This window comes from Amblyomma americanum, chromosome 3 (genome assembly GCF_052857255.1).
Source record: "Amblyomma americanum isolate KBUSLIRL-KWMA chromosome 3, ASM5285725v1, whole genome shotgun sequence".
Taxonomy (NCBI): domain Eukaryota; kingdom Metazoa; phylum Arthropoda; class Arachnida; order Ixodida; family Ixodidae; genus Amblyomma; species Amblyomma americanum.
The window spans coordinates 54598069-54608578 of record NC_135499.1 but is presented as its reverse complement, the minus strand read 5'-3'; the positions used below and the strand labels follow the sequence as shown (position 1 = coordinate 54608578).

General features: G+C 47.9%; 1 long non-coding RNA gene across 1 annotated transcript; it reads right to left on the bottom strand.

The window, feature by feature from the left end:
- Positions 1-533: 533 nt before the first annotated feature.
- On the bottom strand, positions 534-1778 carry LOC144122967 (uncharacterized). The gene is made up of 3 exons (XR_013312959.1): positions 1412-1778; positions 1120-1327; positions 534-984 (listed from the first exon to the last, which is right to left on the bottom strand). It is a non-coding gene; the product is annotated as an uncharacterized LOC144122967 (long non-coding RNA).
- Positions 1779-10510: the final 8732 nt, after the last annotated feature.

The following is a 10510-nucleotide window of genomic DNA, read 5'->3' as shown; positions in this document are numbered from 1 at the left end:
TTGTGCCTGAGACATGAAGCGCCATACATGTTCCCTGCTTATCCTTGAGAATTGTGTCTTCTACAGGAAAAAGAAAATCAGATCAGGACACCGACTACGATTTCATGCTTAAAAGGATGAGGCATGAAATGATCATGAAAGAAAAATAATGTGAGGTTGAATTGCGGCGATTGGCGTTTGAAGAAAGTAAGCTCCAATGGGAGAAAGAGTTGAAGATTATGGAGCACGAAGAAAGAATTCTGGAACGCAGAGAACGCGCCGAAGAAAAAGAAGAGGAGAGGAGACATCGTGCTGAGGAGCAGAGACGTGCTGATGCAAGGGACAATGCTCTGATATAGTTGGTTCAAAGCCTCACGGCAAAAATACATTACGATTTGCCCAAGCACAAGCTCGTTTCATTTCACTGAAGTAAGCTGTATCTCATTCTTGAAGGTAATGATGAGCGCTGTCAAAATACGAGAAGGGACGAGCACACAGGACAAAGTGCTCGTCCCTTCTCGTATTTTGACAGCGCTCATCATTACCTTCAAGAATGCATTTCCAACTAGCCCCAGTTGTAGCTCTCTTGACTTTATCTCAGCTGAGATAATTGCACAGGGAGTGGGCGCAGGTACTCACGCAAGATAGGTGGGTCTAAGTTAAAATACGTGGACACTTGGCTGCCATAAATAGTTGTGTGACAGTTTGTTAAGATTTTGGCCACCTTGTACATTTTTGCCACTTGTTGCCAAAGAAGTTTTTGGTTCTTCTTGTAGTCGAGGAAGGCAAATTCACCAATAACCTTGCCAAATCCCCATTCTACCACCTGGCGGACTCCGCTCATTGCATAATTGAAAGCCTCCTGGCCACGCGTCAAATGACAACCACCATACGGCTTCATCAGAAGTGGCCGAAGCGGGTATGCAGGGTCCCCGTAAATAACCAAGTCTTCCCCCTTCACCAGCTTATCCAACTTGGCATACAGACCACTCTCTCGGAGTATTCCTGCAAAAAAGAAGCCCGTTTACGGAAGGTAAATCACACTAGTATGTTTCTGACATTTCGGTGCCAGTCTTTGTGGCACACAGTGAAGGAAATCAAGACACCGAACTATCAGAGAGAATGATATAAGGGGCTCACTTGAATCATGATAGCTCCCTGGATAGTGCCCATCCAGCTGACATATGATCCCATTTGGGCACATCAATGATTGATATTTTGTGCAATGCACTCTTTTGTGTCCCGAGTAATAAAGCCTCTGATCCCTTTTGGGACGACATATAGGGCGGGCAGTCCCATCAATAAAAGCCCAACAGTTAGGCAATGCTGCACCTCTTGCTTCAACAGCCTGTAACGAAAAATTAGGAGACAAGCATTTAGGTCCTGCTGTGTAATGACAGCATTAGGCGCGCAACTTGCAATTGTGACTTACATTTGCAAACTTTTGGAGGACAGCAGTCGATAACCAGTCATGGTTGTTGCAGTCGGTGATAAGGTGCCGAAAAGCGGCGACGATGTGGTCTATGACCATTGTTGCAGTGCTCGACATTACAGACGAATGCCTTCCAAACATCGCTTCTAAGTCACACCATCTGTTTGGATAAGCGAGCCTTCGCAGCGTAATGCACAAGGCTTCTCGGCCAGGAATGCTGACGTTTTGCGCAGTCGTGATTGCGTCCGGAATACGAAGGGCGCTACACAGTTCACCAAAATCCTCCTTAGCAAACCTGAACTGCTGTCTGAAAAGTGTAGGCTCGAAGTTATCAATATCGAGCAGCCCATATCGTGAGCGGTAGTTGGAAAATTCATCCCAGTTGCTGCTCATCTCGTAGTCGTCGCCGTTGTGCGGATGCGTAGCAACTCCAAATAGCCGTTGCTCCGCTCGCCAGGTGATGATGTCGTCGATCTCTTGCCATGACAACATAGAGATGACATGAGCATTCGAAAGAACACTTCTTCGAGACATGTTAAAATATAAAGGCAATCAAGGAAGAAGAAAACTCGCTCCGGCTCCTGAAGATTACAAGAACGGAAAGGCTGAGGCTTGGCTTGGATATTTCTTTGGATTGAATCCGCATTGCAGTTTTTGCTCGTGGCAATAGATGGCGCTAAAAGCATTCGAAAGCAGCTACCAGACAAACATCATCATCAACAAATACTACGCGGCTGCACTGCGGCGGTACGGCCAACTAAATGTGTGGCGGGGGTGTCCTTTACAGCGTACGGAACGTAGTGAGCGTTGCGTACGCAATGTCGCTACGTACGCAGCAACTAAAAGTGTCTATTGCAAAGCACTCCCGCTCAGAAATGGAATAGTTACGTGCGGAGGAAGACAGCAGGCGGCTGGCGTAGGTAATGACACGATAGTGGTCGTGCTAGCGCTGCGCAATGATGGCGCCAATACCAAGGCCACTGGCGTCGGCGCGAAGATCCTTAGGAGCAACAGGATTGCAATAGGCCAGCAGAGATGGAGCAGTGAGGGCCGCAACAAGGGTGGTGAAGGCGCGCGGTTGGTCAAGACCCCAGGAGAAAGGCACATCTTTCTTCAGGAGGGTGGTAAGGGGACGGGCCGCGTCAGCGAAGTTCAGGATAAACCGGCGGAAATACGAGCAAAGCCCGAGTAAACTGCTCACATCGCTGAGGAGCGGGGGGGGGGGGGGGGTTGCTCGCGAGCGGCACGAACTTTGTCAGGGTCGAGCTTTACACCAGAAGCATCAACCAACTGGCCGAGGACCTTAATTTAGTACTGGCCGCAGCTGCACTTGGTGTTGAGACGGGAACCGGCGCGGTGGGAGACGTCAAGGATAGTGGAAAGACGGTGTAGGTGGCTTTCGAAATTTCGGGAAAAAACGACAAGCCACGCAGGAGTGAGTCCATCATACGCTCAAAGGTGGCAGAAGCGTTGCTGAGGCCTAAAGGCATGACTTCGAATTGGTACAGGCCATCGGGAGTGACAAGGGCAGTCTTCTCACGATCGCGTTCGTCAACAACAATTTGACAGTAGCCCGAAGGAAATGAATAGAATAAAAATAGCTGAAGCCCTGTAGGCAGTCGAGGGCGTCGTCAATTCTCGGAAGAGGATAGACGTCCTCGTTTGTTTTTCATTAAGATGGAGACAGTCGACAAAGAAGCGAAAATTGCCATCTTCCTTTTAACCGACACTACAGGGGACGCCCACGCACTGCTAGAAGGCTCGATAATGTTATTCGCCAGTATTTTGTCCACCTCCGTCTGGATGACATGGCGCTCAATAAGGGGGACACGATAGGACCTTCTGTGCATGGGGCTGGCATCGTCCGTATTTATGCGACGTGCCACGACACTAGTTTGGCCGAGAGGACGATTCCCGAAATCGAAGATGTCACTGAAGGAAACTAAAAGGGTGGAGAGCGGGTTGGTATAGTGAGGTGGCAAATCTGCCGCGATCATTGCGCATGTAAGGTTCGAACGTGAAGGGGCCGAGCGAAGATAATCGAGACCAGACTGAGGCTCAGCTGCTAGAGCAGAGACAGTGCATTCGGCTAAAGGAAACAGTGCAGCGAGTGCTATGCCACAGGCTAAAACTGGAGTAGACAGGCTGAAGTTTAGAATCGGAACGTAGCTGCGGTCACCAGTGATGGTCAGGATGGTGTGTGGAAGGAAGACGTTACGCTGAATGACAATGCCCTTGAATCGCTAAGTGACGCAGGCACCATCAGGAACGGAGGAACCGGGGACATTGGAACATACACTGCAGCATCGCGCGGCAGGCAAGTAATTTCAGCGGCACGTAAGCGGACCGGCGTGGAATCGGCGCGTTCAGAACAGAGCGGCAGGTCCAAATGAAGAAGGCTGTGGAGCAATCAAATAGCTCCGCGTAGATTCTTGAAAAGTCGATGCCGAGGATCACATCACGGGGAGTGGTTGAGGACAGTGAACAGGACGGCTGTATTATACGACGGGCAATGCAGTCACGATCAGCGCACGTTCCAACGACGGCAGCAGCACTGCGTCGGCGACACGAACGGCTCATGAAACGGCGAATGTCACAACCTTCTTCAGACGACGGCGAAATGAGGAGCTCAAGACAGAAATTTGAGAGCCAGTGTCAATCACAGTGGTAACTGGTGCACCGTCCACGCAGATATCTAGAAGGTAGCTGCGAGGAGCGGTGGTCTGGAGAGGAATATCGGGTCGGGTCGTCAATGCAGCGTCACCTCCAGGAGCTGCATTGAATAATTTTCTGAATGAGAGCCAGGTAAGGGCAGAGTGGACGGGCGTTGAAGCTGCAGCGAACGGAAGCGGCGGACCTGAGGTGAAGGTGAGCGGATGTATACCTGCGTGGGGTCGGGGTGTCGTGATGTGGCGTGTGAGAACTCAGCACGAGAAGACATCCGGCGTGGTCAGTAGTCGGCATGACGATCATAATCAAAGCGAGATCCGTTGTCTGCACGACGGTCTTAGTGTGTGCTAGGTCCGTATTTCATAATATTATTAATAATAATTGGTTTTTGGGGAAAGGAAGTGGCGCAGTATCGGTCTCATATATCGTTGGACACCTGAACCACGCCGTAAGGGAAGGGATAAAGAAGGCAGTGAAATAAGAAAGGAAGAGGTGCCGTGGTGGAGAGCTCCGGATTAATTTCGACCACCTGGGGATCTTTAACGTGCACAGAAATCGCACAGCATACGGGCGCCTTAGCGTTTTTCCTCCATAAAAATGCAGCCGCCGCGGTCAGGTTCGAACCCGGGAGCTCCGGATCAGTAGCCGAGCGGCCCGATCCGGAGTTCCCGGCGACCGATCGCCATTGCAGCTAGATTGAGGTGGCGAAAATCAACGGCTGCGGCAGTGGCGGGAAATGCGGCCGACACGAGAGCAGGCGAAGCAGATGGGCCAGTCGTCCAAGGTGCTCCAATCCGCAGGATTCCGGTAGGCAGTAACGCGGCGGGATGGCCGGAGTAGGTGAAGCAGCAGCAACCAATGGAGCGGTGGTGGGTGTACCGGGTGACGCAGAGGTTTGGCCTGAATTGAGATCTACGTTCGCGACTTCTGGCGAACAACGGCCTGGATCGGAGCATTCGTAGCGTCAGGCTTCTGAGGGGCGAAGGCGACCGAAGTCATAACCTCGAGTTCTCTCCGTACAATTCGGCTTAAACTGGCAGAATGGGCGGCTGTTGCAGTGTTTGCAGGTGTTCGCAGGAGGATGTCGCCGCCGTGTTCAGAAGGTGGTTGAAACGGGGAGCAATGCGCCGGTGTTTGGCTTGCTCAAACTTCCGACATACCTGGAGGATGCAGTCTACCATTCCGCAGTCTTGGCAGAGGAGCAGGTTAAAAGCGTCGTCAGCGATCCCCTTGAGGATATGACCCACCTTGTCGGTCTCTGACATGGCGCTGTCTACTTTACGGCAAAGTGTGAGGACGTCCTGGATGCAGGAGAGGTAAGACTCAGTGGACGATTGAGCTCGTGAAGCAAGATCCTTTTTAGCGCCGAGCTTGCGTCCAATTGGTCTTCCTCATGTGTCTCGAACCAGACGCGCGCCATGCCCGCTAAGTAGAAGATCAGGTTAGCAAGTATGAGGGTGGCGTCCCATCGGTTTTGCTTACTCACACGCTCATACATGGCTAGCCAGTATTCAACATCGACGTCATCGGTGCCACAAAGGTGGCCGGGTCGTGAGGCTGTGCCACGGCAAACGGTCGGCGCTGGGGGTTGACGCTGCGGCCTGAGGTGTGTTGGACGGCATAGTGATGGATCCAGTTTGACGACGGCTGCGGGGGGTCCAGTGCGTGGTGTACTAACCAGCACAACCTCCACCAAATATTACGGCGTCAGTTCAGCAGCACGAACGATAGGTCGCACACAGAAGACACACCAAAAACCTAGTCACTCAGGCACCAGCTGCAGCGCCCTCGTCATCGCAAGCTTCCCAGAGACAGAACAACGTCCTCTTCACTTTGCGACTGTGTACCGTAACAATAGTAGTGCATAGGATTTCTTTAGAGACGATCAATAAACTTTATAGAGAAGTTTATTGACAACCTTTAGACTGTTTAAAAAGATTTTTGTAGGGGCTGGTGCCGCCAAGCGTTTCGGTATTCCTAAACACGCCCACCACAGAATAACATAAACCAATAAAAAATAAAAATGCAATATGTTCAAATTTCCAAAATCGCGAATATTCATGCGATTCACTTCAGCCCTCATTTTATTGTTTACTTACCGTGATGCTGGTACGATAGTCGCTAATCCTGTAATAATTGTTGGTTGACATTGCCGCAAAATAAAAAGGAGGCGATTATTTGCAAACTTCTGCCATAATTTGTCGCACTCTCCCCTATCTGTGGCTTTAGTCAATGCTTGGCTTTTCCTTTCTTTTTCCTTTGAGATGCGTGCTTGAGGCTTTGATCCCTTTGTTTTCTTACCACCAGTTAACAAATGTAGCGTTACTAAGTGATATTGTGTTCTTGCGCTTGCAAATCAGCACCTGCTTAACGAATACCGTTATCGAAACGTTGAAAATAAAGCCATTAAAACATTTAAAGTAGAATGCAGGAACGTTCAAAATAAAGTGCTCAGATGAATAACGTGAAAGAAAAATCGTTTTATAACAGCCTTATTCCATTAACTTCATAAGAACCTAAGTGAGGGGCAGTTACTCTAATGGAGTTGATTATCTTTAATGAGCGCCGGAATTAAGCGAATATACATGAAACGCTGTCAACGTTCTTCCTGGAAAGACTCCATAACCTAACACGCTTGCAAATTCCACTGCCAAGCTATGATGCGGGGTGAAATGCCGTTTCCGCTTCATTATCTCCAGCCAGAGCAGAGGATATTAGTTCATGCAAAGCACTCGGCTGTAGCCGAACGAGTCCGCGTGTCTCGGTCATTTTTTTCTCTGTCGATTAAACAATGCAGTGCAAATGAGGGTTCAAGTTCCAGAGTAAGAAAGAAGAAAAATATTATCTTGGGAAACGACTTTTATGCGCTGCGATACCGCACCGAGCGGTGTCGGAACAAGTCATTTTGCCTTTGGTTCCTCTGAACGGAAGCTCTCGATCGCGAGCAGATGTTATGATCTTGTAAGTGCGCCGCTTGCATCGTTTGAGCGGCTCACCATATGGAGAAGGGGAGCATTAGCAATCCTTTCTGAGTCTTTTCCGCTCTTTTCGGAGCCCATAGTGCATATACTTTAACATTCGCCTTCAGAGCCAGTTTTCGGCAGTAATGACGGCGTGCTTGGTTAAGCAGGTTTTCGGTTGCTTCCTGTTTATTGCTACTTCAAATATTGTTCTTGGTTCGAGATTTTACATTGTTCAGCATTCCGCCGTTTAAATATTGTTATTATTAGCATTGATTGTGAAAAAATAGGAATGAAGGCAGTGCCAGAGTTGCGCTTTTTGCACTTTACTAGTGCGTGTCTTTTTGTTTCACTAGAGTGTTCGAAGTAAGCAGTGAAGAAAAACAACTGTGTTTTCGCCGTAATGACGGTCGAGTGGTCTATAACGCCGATACTTATCGCTTTGAAATGAAGAGCTTAATGACACACGACAGGGAGAATGTTTGGCTCCTTCTTTGCCGATTTAATTTCTCTATTTATTTATTTGTTTATTTATTATAGATACCTCAAGGGCCCTTGAGGGCTTTACATGAGGAGCGGGGCTAACAACCTGGTGTTAATAGAACATAGTTTCGATGCCTTTCCGAAATGGTCCGGGTTTGTAAGAAGGATGGTACTGGTGGGAAGACTGTTCCAGTCACGCGCTGTTTGGATGAAGAAGGAATGAAGATGGGTCACGGTGCGAGCAGCAGGTGGGTAAACGGCCTTGTGGTGGCTTGTGCGGGCTGAAGAACGATGAGCAGGTTGGATAGGACAGTTGTGAGTAAAGTTATGATATATTTTGTGATACAAGCATAGCCTTGCAAAAATACGGCGTTGCTTGAGGTTACCTGCGAAGTTTCTTAGAGTTTGTCGCCTGCAGATAATGTTTACTCTAGCACGCTATTATGAATACGCTCACTACGAGCATTCTCTTTTCCAGAGGTAAAACTTGGCGTTATGTTATTTCGTATTACATGCATAAAATTCCAATATCCTTACATGAACTACGAACAGACGACAAAAATTGCCATTCTGTAGTCTTTCGGTTAGCGCTATCTTAATTTAAAACAAAATGAAAGCATGACCCGTACACGCAACAGATAAACATACTCAAATTGCTTGCTTCTTGTTATCGAAGCGGGCAGCAGCCTTCGCATAAAAAACTGCTATATCAGCTAAAGTCCATCCTTCAAAGTATGCCAAAGTGGACCTCTGGGCGAGTTGGTAGGTACCCAATACAAAAACGGCGGAAACAAGACAAGCACGACGGAAGGTAAACGACAACACGAGCACTGACTTACAGCTGAACTTTACTGAGCAAAACGTGCAGAAAATATAGGCAGGAAGTGGCAGGTGTAATCAGAAGCAGTCGGTGTCAGAAGGTGTAAATGGCCATAAAATGAATAGAGAACGTAAAAGGGTGGCAAGGATCAAACAAGATGAAATCTCAAAATAGATAGTAAAGGTGATCAAAGCACAATGGTTGACTACGTAGCGAACAATACCACAAGGTGTAAAGCGCCATAAAGGCGATAAAATACATCAATAACAAATAAAATCGATAAAATATACAAAGTAGATGGCATATGAAAGTGACAAGCTTTTGCTGACAACTGCAATAACTTTACCATTAAAATACCTAAAATGATGACATGATTGAATTTGGAACGCGGAAACAAATTTAATAAATTCTTCTAGGAAGGCAAGTTCATCTCCATTCAACGGTTTTGAATTGTTACGTTTGATTATTTTAAGTGCGTGTGTCAGTGTGTACGTAACAAGTTAAAACCGTTGAATTGGAATTAACTTTCCTTCCTAGAAGAATTTGTCAAATTTGTTCGCGCATGCCAAATTCAATCATGTCATAATTTTAGTCAATTTAATGTTAATGTTATTGCAGTTAACAGCAAAACCTTGTCACCTTCATATGCCATCCACTTTTCAGATTTTATCGTTTTTTTTTACCCCACCACGGCGGCTCAGTAGTTAGAGCGCTTGGCTACTGATCCGGAGTACCCGGGTTCGAACCCGACCGCGGCGGCTGTGTTTTTATGGAGGAAAAACGCTAAGGCGCCCGTATTCTGTGCCATGTCAGTGCACGTTAAAGATCCCCAGGTGGTCGAAATTATTCTGGAGCCCTCTACTACGGCACCTCTTTCTTCTTTCACTCCCTCCTTTATTCCCTTCCCTTACGGCGCGGTTCAGTTGTCCAACGATATATGAGACAAATACTGGCTATCCCCAGTTAACGTTGGTGCGCGTGCGTGCTGTGCCGGCTGGCTGCCGCTAACGGAATAGTTTCTGCCTCGCCTCTCTGCTCGTCATAGCAGTCTCTGCTGGCTGCTTGCTGCGAGGCACATGCACACGCTGGCAGTTGTAACGGCGGTTCCTGCGGGAATTCGGCGACTGCCACCATTTTTCGTCGGTGAAGGCGCCCACCGTTTCCTTTCTTCGAGTCTTCCCCAGCACGCCGGCTGGCTATCCCCAGTTAACGTTGGTGCGCGTACGTGCTGTGCCGGCTGGCTGCCGCTCAAGCGAAAAGTTTTCTGCAACGCCTCTCTGCTCGTCATAGTAGTCTGAATGTTTGCGTGAATGTTTGCGAGTTAGAACCACCGGGTCATCAAGAGACCCCGATTTCATCATCGGCAAGAGGTTTACTCTCATCGCCAACTGAAGTGGGAAACTCAACTGGATTTAAGCTGGATTTGGCGGGGTTTTCATCTGACGACATCGCGGCTGCCATCGCTTGAAAGCCAAAATTGACGGTACACCAGTGGTCCTTGTGCGCTTCACTTCAGCAGCCTGGAAGCAAAAATGGTCTGACGCTCGTTGTAAGCTGAGACAGCTGCGTGAAGATTAATCCTTTCCAAAGATCTTTTTCAATGATAACTTGAATAAAGCTTACCGTGACCTCTTCTGAAAAGCAAGTACCAAGGCAAAGGTAGAGGGTTATCAGTTTTGTTGGTTGAAGGGAGGAAAAATCTTGGTGAAAAGGAACGGAACAGCATCTCTTGTTCGAATCGGTAAAAAGCAGACCTGGAAAACATTGTTTAACCACTGTGCTGTTTTCGTTCTGCGAAGTACCCTATTTTACTCCATTTGAAACAAAATTTGGATACAACTTGGATCACTATTTCACGGTTGTGAGCGTACACATTCGAAGTTTGCGCAAATATTGGGAATGGTTTGTTTATAGCTGAATCTGCGGCTGGCTATGTTGACGTGTTAGTAGTAACTGAAATCAATGTTTTTCAGGCGTGCATTGATACATTTACTGTGCAGGGTTTTTCTGCCCATTTTATTACACGAAACGGACGTCGTGGCGTTGGTATTGCTGTTTTTGTGAATGACAATTGATTGTAAAACATTTTATTCGCCGGGAAGAGCTTGGCAAGATGTCGCGTTAAGTGGTCGAGAGTACATAGCCCCTCGACGACTTTGTCAGCCC